The 10,091-nt window shown below is 41.4% G+C and overlaps 1 pseudogene; it reads left to right on the top strand.

Moving 5' to 3' along the window:
* Nucleotides 1–417: 417 nt before the first annotated feature.
* LOC102848709 lies at nucleotides 418–2,865 on the top strand (annotated as a pseudogene).
* Nucleotides 2,866–10,091: the final 7,226 nt, after the last annotated feature.

The raw sequence follows: 10,091 nt of genomic DNA, 5'->3' as shown, positions 1-10,091 counted from the left end.
TCCAGGCGCATGTTCAAAATGCCGTCAAAGAGGGCTTTAGTTGTCACACCTTCCATCGAACCCTCAGTCTGCTAAAGGCACAAAGGATCAAGAGAGCAAAGAAGAAATAAGCTTGGTACAAGGTGGAGGGGAGAGAATACAGAACATAACAGACAGAATAGGAGAATAACAGATAGTGGCATGTTTGAAGAGATTTGAAAGAACTTTGCTCTTGAGATCAGCATCAATTCAAAATGGATGAAAGGGAGGACAATTCTGAAAGGAATAAAAAGTTCTGCAAGAGTATGGAACAGGATGAAGGAAATGGCGAAAGTGTAAGAAAATACATACAAATAAAAGAAAAGTAATTTTTTTGTAAGTATTCACTAAAATGCAAAATTGGAGAAAATCAGTAACAAGTAAAAGAGGAGGCTTTCGGAGACAGCGGCTGCTACGTTAAGAAAGCATACCAATATTGTCGCCCAGACTATTCCTCAGATGTTGGCGATGATGCTGGATCTAGAAGAGGATGAGGACTGGGCCATTGCTGATGAACTAGAAGACGATGACTTTGACAGCAGTGCAGTTGCTGGTGAGAGTGCTTTAGACCGATTGGCTTGTGGACTTGGTGGAAAACTCGTTGTCCTAATGATCAAGGAACACATTATGCAAATGCTTCAAAATCCTGACTGGAAATACCGGCATGGAGGATTGATGGCTTTATCTGCCATTGGCCAAGGATGCCACCAGCAAATGGAAGGAATTCGAAATGAGATAGGAAATTTTGCTTTGCTTTTTCTTCAGGATCCTCATCCACGGGTAAGGTGTGCAGCCTGTAATGCGGTGGGACAGATAGATGGCTACAGATTTTACACCTGGTTTGCAGAAGAAATTCCATGAAAACGTGATTGCAGCCCATCTCCAGACCATGGAGGACCAAGGCAATTAGTGGGTGCAGGCCCATGCTGCCCCTGCCCTCATTAACTTCACTGAAGACTGCCCCAAGTCACTGCTCATCCCGTACGTAGATAATTTGGTGGAACATCTGCATTCCATCATGGTGCTTAAGCTTCAAGAGCTGATTCCGAAAGGCACCAAGTTAGTTTTGGAACAAGTTGTGACATCCATTGCATCATTTGCAGACACAGCAGAAGAAAAATTTGTCCCCTACTATGACTTATTTATACCATCACTAAAGTGCATTGTTGAGAATGCAGTTCAGAAGAAACTCAGGCTGCTGAGAGGAAAGACCATTGAGTGCATCAGCCTCATTGGTCTGGCTGTTGGGAAGGAAAAGTTCATGCAAGACGCATCAGATGTAATGCAGTTATTACTGAAGACCCAGACAGACTTCAACGATATGGAACGTGATGACCCTCAGATCTCTTACATGATCTCAGCAAAGGCCAGAATGTGCAAAATCCTTGGAAAAGAATTTCAACAGTACCTTCCAGTGGTTATGGGGCCTTTAATGAAGACGGCTTCCATTCAACCTGAAGTAGCTCTTTTAGACACCCAAGACATGGAGAATATGAGTGATGATGATGGCTGGGAATTTGTGAATCTTGGAGACCAGCAGAGTTTTGGCATTAAAACTGCAGGACTGGAGGAGAAATCAACTGCTTGCCAGATGTTGATGTGCTACGCCAAGGAGTTGAAGGAAGGCTTTGTGGAGTAAACGGAACAAGTCGTCAAGCTGATGGTCCCTTTACTGAAATTTTACTTCCATGAGGGTGTTCGAGTGGCCGCAGCCGAATCCATGCCTCTTCTCCTGGAGTGCACATGAGTCCGTGGGCCTGAGTATCTCACTGAGATGTGGCATTTTACGTGTGATGCTGTCATCAAGGCCATCGGCACAGAACCGGATTCCGACGTCCTCTCAGAAATCATGCATTCTTTTGCAAAGTGCATTGAAGTAATGGGAGATGGATGCCTTAATAATGCACACTTTCAGGAACTAGGAGGAATATTGAAAGAAAAACTTGAAGAGCATTTTAAAAATCAAGAATTGAGACAAGATAAAAGACAAGACGAAGACTATGATGAGCAGGTTGAAGAATCACTACAAGATGAGGGTGAAAATGATGTTTATATTCTGACCAAAGTGTCAGACATTTTACATTCAGTATTCAGTAGCTACAAAGAAAAGGTGTTACCGTGATTTGAACAACTGCTTCCGTTAATAGTCAACCTCATCTGTCCACATAGACCATGGCCAGACAGACAGTGGGGATTATGCGTCTTTGATGATGTTATAGAACACTGTAGCGCAGCCTCCTTTAAATATGCAGAGTATTTCTTAAGGCCAATACTCCAGTATGTGTGTGACAACAGCCCAGAAGTCAGGCAAGCTGCTGCATATGGCCCGGGCGTCATGGCACAGTACGGCAGAGATAACTGTCGTCCTTTCTGTACAGAAGCACTTCCACTGCTGGTAAGAGTTATTCAGGCTGCAGATTCTAGAACCAAAGAAAATGTCAATGCAACAGAGAACTGTATCTCAGCAGTAGGGAAGATTATAAAAATTCAAACCGGACTGTGTAAATGTTGAAGAAGCCTTGCCACATTGGTTATCCTGGCTTCCACTTCATGAAGCCAAGGAAGAAGCTGTTCAGACTTTTCATTATCTGTGTGATCTAATTGAAAGTAACCACCCGCTCATTCTTGGTGCAAAATATTCAAAATAATTGCAGACGGAGAAATGCATGAGGCAATTAAACATGATGATCCTTGTGCCAAACATCTGGTAATGTCGTTCGTCAAGTACCGACTACTGGAGGACTGTGGACTGAGTGCATAGGACAGCTCAGTCCCGAGCAGCAGGGAGGCATCCAGGAGCTCCTGAACTCTGCTTGGTGGGCCTTACCAGCACCCACCAGAAACTAACTCCAAATAAATGTTTACCCTTTTGTTGAAAAAAAAAAAAAGAATCTGTGAGCGTGGTGTTCCATTTTCTAATTTTTTTTTAATTATTATCGTGTGTGTGTGTGTGTGTGTGTGTGTGTGTGTGTGTGTACCGTCAAATCAGATTTAGCAAGTACAGGAGGAGATAACTTCCTCCTCTAGCAGAGCATCTGGTGGATTTGAACCATGCTGTTAAATGGACCTTGATTGAAAGCAGAGTATCAGAGGATTGCCTATCTGTGTTTCATCAAGTAAGAAATGGCATTTGACTGTGTGAATCACAACAAACTGTGGTTAGTTCTGAGAACAATGAGAATCTCAGAACACTTGTTCATGGTTATGTGAAACCTATACTTGTACAAGGAGAAAATCATCACAACAAAGTAGGGAAACACTGCATGGTTCAAAATCGGGAAGGGTATATGCCAGCCATGCATCCTAGCTCCATAACTTTTCAATCAATATACAGATCAGCTGGTAGGTTGGGCTCTATGAGGAGGAATGTGGCATCAGGATAGGAGTAAGACTCATCAACAACCTGTGTCACTCAGATGAAACTACCTTGCTTATACAACCTGAAGTGTCCCTGAGGCATGCAGGTCAAAGAATACAGCCTGTAATAAGAATTTAAATTCAACATCATGAAATCAAATATTCTTACCACTGGGCCAAATGACATCATCATGACAGTGGTGAAGTGATTGAGTTTGTTAAGCCCTTCCGCTTGTTTGTTTCTATAATCAACACTCTTGGTACCAGCAGCCAGGAAATCAAAAGAGGAATTGCATTGGAAAAATCTGCTATCAGAGACCTCTCCAGAGTACTGAAAAGCAATGATGTCAGCCTAGAGACCAATAGGCATCTGATCCAGGCATGATCTTCACAGTTCCTTGTTTTTACTAGCTTTCCTTCAGAGAGCTGGACAGCGATAAGAATGATAGGAATGCTGGGAGAACAAGCAGCTTCATCCTGGAGAGAGTCAAACTAGGCTACTCCTTGGAGACCTTCTGAAGCCTTATCTGACATACTTTGGGCACATGGCCAGGAGGGACCAGTCCTTGCAAAGGAACACAAGCTTGAAAGGGTAGAGGGCCAGCACAAGGAGGAAGTCCCTGGATGAAATGGATTGACTCATTGACTGGGATATTGTGGGTAGACAATGAAGTTGGCCCAGATGGAGTAGGGTTCAGAGTGTTGTACCTAGGGTTGCTGTGAGTTGCTTTTGATTCAAAGCCTCATTATCACCAGTCCAACTCAATGTCTACTCATTTGAGTTACTTAAAGAATACATAAAAATATGTTCAACTTCAAATTTAGACTATTAAATGTCAAATCTAACTTTCTTCTTTAATGAAATATATGGAAAAGTCAACATGGAAAATAGCAACTATGACTTTTACTAATTCAACAAAGGGATACTCTCCCCATCAGAAACATGCACAGTATAAAACTAATTCCTGTAGGTTTCGACAAGTCTCTCATTTTCCTGTATCCAATTCTTCTAATTCCAACTTCAAAAGATCTTAAGCAATATTGTTCTTTTATAACTGACTTATTTCACTCAATATATTGTCCTCTAGACTTTCCCATGTGTAACATTTTTTACATATTTCATTGTCCTTTATTATTGCATATAGTATTTCATTGTTTTAATACACCACAGTTTTCCCATCCATTCGATGACAGGCATTTGGGTTTACATTTTTTCCTATTGTAAATAACACTATGTTGATCATAGCTTTATATATGTTCATTTATGTCTCAGTTCTGACATTCTTGGAGTATATTCCTGGCACCGGAATAGCTGGACCATATGGCATTTCCATGTTTACCATTTTTAAGGAAATGCCCTACTACCCTCCGGTGGCCTAATGGCAAGAAATCCTATTGCAGTCCCAAAGGTGTGTGGTTTGCATCCATCAGCTGCTTCCTCAACAAGAGAAGGATGGGCAATTGCCTTCCATGTGATTAAGTGCCTCTGAAAATCCCATAGAATCAGTTGTGGGACAGTTCCAACTCGATGGTATACGAGAAACCTAGTTCTTAATAAAAAGAGGAGTTGTTATGTACCCTTGTGTCATAATCGACTCAGTGAACTTCTACTCCATTTTCTGAAGCTGTGAATCATATGGAAGGAAATTATTCACCTCTCTTCCAAGAAGTAGCAGGTGGATTAAAAACACCAGCCTTATATATCTCTACTCTTTTATTTTGTGATAACTTGCATATTGTTGTGACACTGGAATCCATGCATTGATGTTTTAAATACTAACAAGGTCATCGTTGGTCCAAAGATATAATGTACGATTCCATATTAACTCAAAATGGGAAGGTTATCTTGGTGATCTTTACCTAAAACAAACTGACTATGAAAAGCATATGGATAACAGTGGAGAATAGTTTGGTATGATTCAGAAAGATGAGTTTCCCAATTGGAAAGTAACTAAAATATAACTGAAGAAGAGTCAGGTTTTCAAAGTGGATTCAGTCTTAATAATATGGATCAAGGACATTTTCCTGATCTTCTCTTATTAATGTGAAATGACTGACAAGGATAAGAAACACCTGCAAATATTTATTGAAATTCAGCACATGGAATACACAAAATATGAACCTGAGAAAATGTTGTTGCTGCTGTTACTTGCCACCAAATTAAGTCCTACTCATGGCAAACCTATGAACAACAGATCTGAACCCTGCCCTGTACAGTGCCCTCTTCACAGTTCCTGACACACTAGAGCCCATTGTGCTAGTCACTATGTCAATCCCCCTGGTCCAGGGTCTTCCACTTCTTTGGTGACTCTTCTCCATTCCAAGCGTCATATCTCTCCTCCAACGAACAGCTCCTCCCAGCAACAGGGGGAAAGAATGTGAGGCACAGCCTCATCATTCTTGCCTCCAAAGACCACTGCAGCTGCATGCTCTTGAAGACATATTTGTTCTGTTGGGGAACCATGGGATGCTCAGTGCTTTTCTCCAACATCACATCTCAAAGGCATCAATTCTTTTTTCTGTCATCCTTGTTCATTGTCTGCTCTCAGATGCAAAACAAGTGATTGGAATGACTATGACCTGAATTAGATAAACCCTATTTCTCAAACTGACATCACTGTTCCTCAATAATTTGGAGACATCTCTATCTGCAGAGTTCCCCAGTATAATGAGTCTTATTTCCTGACTGCTGTTACCAAGGGTGTTAATTGTGGGTCTAAATAGATGAAGTTGTTGGTCAAATGGCAGTATCTTGACAATGAGATGCAATCCATTCCAAATATTGCATTCCTTGAGCTTCTGCAACCAAGTGCTTCAAGTCCTCACTTTCAGCAAGCAAGTTTGTATAATCTGTGTAACACAGGTTACTGATGAGACTTCCTCAAACTCCAGTTTCTCAAATAATTTGTTCAGCATACAGATTAAATAGGTATATAGAGAGAATACAACCCTGATAACACTCCCTTATTTTGAGAAAATGAAACATATCAGAATAAAATGTCCAAGTTACAGTAGACTTGACAGCACATAACAACAACAAGAGTATTGATTGTGGAACCATGTAAAATTAAATCCTCAACAACTTCTCTTTTCTCCATCTATCAAGATGTTTCCTGTTGGCCCAGTGATTAGGATTTTTGTTTTCTTTATAACATGCAATTCCAGTTGAAGGCTGTAGGCATTGATCTTTTTCAGCAAGTCTTCAAGTCTTCACTTTACACAACAGCTTGTGTCATTTACATAACACCAGTAGCTAATGAGTGCTGTGTTTCTTCAAGATACCAAATTCTTCTTTACTGAGCTGAACTTCTCAAATTATTTACTCAAGATACAGAATACAGAAGTATGAAGAAAGAATGCAGACTGTGTGTCAACTTTCCTGATTTCAAGCTGTGCTTCTTCATTCTGTTCAGACAATAGCTCCTTTGCATGGTGGTATTGTTGTGTGCTATTGAATCGCCTGTGACTCATGGCGACCATATGTACAACAGCTCTAAACTCTGTTCTATTCTGTGCCACTATTATTGTCTCAGACATGACTAAGTCCATTACCCCAGGGACTGAATTAATTTCCCTCATTGAGGTTCTTGCTCTCCTGCACTATCCCTCGACCCTCCCAAGCATGACGTCCCTCTCCAAGGACTGATCCTGTCTTGCAAATATGTCCAAAGTATGTCAGCTTCAGAATCCTGGCCTCCTAGGAGTAGCCTGGCTTCACTCTCCAGGACAAACATGTTTGTTCTCCTAGCAGTCAAAGGGCTATTGAATACTCTTCTCCAGCACCAAAGCTCAAAGGCATCAACTCTCTTTCTAACATGCCTAGTCATTGTCCAGCCCTCTGATGCATAGCAACTAATTGCAAAGACCATGGCCTGGATCAGGCACACCTTGGTCTCCAGACTGATATCGCTGCTCTTCAGTACTTTAGAGAGGTCTCTGACAGCTGTGTTTCCCAATGCAGTTCGTCTTTTAACTTCCTGGTGTTGGTACCAAGAATGTCGAATGTAAACTGAAGCTGTCTTCACATGAGCACAATTAATTTATTCTGAGATTCTCATTCTTCTCAACGTTGTCCACAGTTTGTCATGATTTACACAGTCAAATATTTTGCATATTTGACAAACTCAGAAAAATATCTTTCTGCTTTTATCTGCTTTCATCCACGATCCATTCTCCCGTCATAGTGATATTCTTTATCCCAAGACTTTTTTTCTAATCCAGCTTATATTTCTTACAATTCTCTATCAATGTAATACTCTAATCACTTTTTAGTAACCATCAGCAATGTTCGTTACGCATTTATATTAATTATTTTGTTCAATAATTTCTATATTCTGTTAGATCACTTTTAAATAAAAATGGGTGGAAATATAGAATTTTTCTATTCACTTAACCAGGTAGTTGTCTTCCAACATCTTGGCATAGACTAGAGAGCATGTTCAGGGCTGTATATATTTTTGAAACAGCTCAGTTGACATTCCATCAATATTGGGAGCTTTAACTTTTGTTTCCTTTCTTTTTTTATTTTAGCATCAGAAAGCTTTGGTTTGAAGATCATTGCTGTATATGGAGTAGGTGACTGAGTAATAGACCAACAGTGAGCTGAGCTCAGTGAACAATGAGTTGGGAACTTTCTTACCTCTAGGACACTTGGTAACCTGTGGCCCACCCTGGACTTTGGACCCTTTGGAATATTGCTCATTGGGGCAGTGTGTGGGGCATTCAGGCAGTTATTGATGTTGTTCTTATGTGCCATCGAGCCTCTTGCAACTCATAGCAACCCTATGTACAACAGCCCTAAACTCTGCCCTATCCTGTGCCAATCTCACCATCTCTGACACACCTATCCCCATGACCCCAGTCACTAAATCAATCCATCTAATCGAGGGTCTTCCTCTCCTTCACTGTCCCTCCACCCTCCCAAGCATGACGTCACTCTCCAAGGACAAGTCCCTCCTTGCAACATGTCCAAAGTATGTCAGACCTAGCTTCAGAATCCTTGCCTCCATGGAGCAGCCCGGCTTCACCCTCTCTAGTACAATCCTGTTTGTATTCCTAGCAGTCCGTAGTATATTCAATACTATTCTCCAGCACCACAGCTCAGTCATCTATTCTCCTTCTATCATCCCATTCATTGTCCAACTTTCTGATGCATAGCAAGTGATTGCAAAGACGTTGGCATGTATCAGACACACCTTAGTCTCCAGACTGACATCTGTGCACTTCAGCACTTTTGAGAAGTCTCTAACCACAGACTTTCCCATCACAATGCATCTTTTAATTTCCTGGATGCTGGTGCCAAGAGTGTTGACTGTGGATACAGGCAAACCAAATCTGTGAACAATCTCAATCCCTTCACCATCCATTATGATGCTGCCAATCAGACCAGTGGTGACAATCTTTGTTTTCTTCGTATTGAATCTCAATCCATATTGAAGACTGCAGTCCCTGATCTTCCACAGCAAAAAGACCAAAATGGATGTCAGAAGAAACTCTGAATACTATACTGGAGCGCCGAGAAACCAAAGCTGAAGGAAGAAAAATCAAGACATTAAGGAGCTGAACAGGAGATTTCAAAAGGCTGCGTGACAAGGCAAAGTAAAGTATTATAATGACATGTGCAAAGAGCTGGAGTCAGAAAATTGAAGAAGCCAGAGTCACTCAGCATTTCTTAAGCTCAAGGAACTTAAGAGGAAATTCAAGCCTTGAGTTACAATACTTAAGGATGCTTTGGGCAGAATATTGAGTGATCCTGCAAGTATTAAAAGAAGACGGAAAGAATATGCAGGGACATTATCCCAAAAGGAATTGGCAGACACAGAAGAATTTAATAAAACAATATATGAGCAAGAGCCTTTGGTGATGAAGGAAGAAGTTTAGACTGCTTTGAAAGAATTGGCTGAGAGTAAGGCCCCAGAAATCGATGGTATACCAATTGACAGATTTCAACTAACAGATGCTGCCCTAGGTGTGCTCACCATGTTGTGCCAAGAAATCTGGAGAACAACCACTTGGCCAACCGACTGGAAGAGATCGATATTTGTTCCCATTCCAAAGAAAGGTGATCCCATAGAGTGTGGAAATTATCGAACAATATTAATATCACATGCAAGAAAGATTTTGCTGAAGATTATCCAAAAACGACTGGAACAGCACATCCACAGAGAATTACCAGAAGTGCGGGCTGGGTTTAGACGGGCCTGTGGTTCTAGGGATATTGTTGCTGATGTTAGATGGATATTGTCCGAAAGCAAGGAGTACCAGAAAAATGTCTATATTTGTTTCATTGATTACGCAAAGGCATTTGACTGTGTGGATGATAATAAACTGTGGCTGACTCCGAGAAGAATGGGAATCCCAGAACACTTGACTGTGCTAATGAAAAACCTATACTTGGACCAGGAGACAGTTGTCAGAACAGAGCAAGGAAACACTGCATGGTTCAGAACTGGGAAGGGTGCATGCCAGGGCTGTATCCTGTCTCCATACGATGCAGGCAGTGAAGCCTCTTTTCCCAAAGCAGACATGAATGAGAGCTGGGGGATGAAAGTGATGTAGTGCAAGATAGATACTGTAAGATGTCTCCCGTTCTCCCCACCAGCCCTGGACTGTGGGGCAGCAAACTGGAAAAGGCAGGAGCTGGTCTCTCTTGTTTTCTGAAAAGGTGTGTGCAGAGGCCTGTAGGCAGGTAGACAGTGATGAGGGCAGGTCATTTA

Source organism: Elephantulus edwardii, unplaced genomic scaffold, assembly GCF_000299155.1.
Source record: "Elephantulus edwardii isolate Elephantulus edwardi_28Jun2011 unplaced genomic scaffold, EleEdw1.0 scaffold00130, whole genome shotgun sequence".
Lineage (NCBI taxonomy): Eukaryota > Metazoa > Chordata > Mammalia > Macroscelidea > Macroscelididae > Elephantulus > Elephantulus edwardii.
The sequence above is the reverse complement of the archived record's forward strand: the minus strand, read 5'-3'. Positions and strand labels throughout refer to the sequence as shown.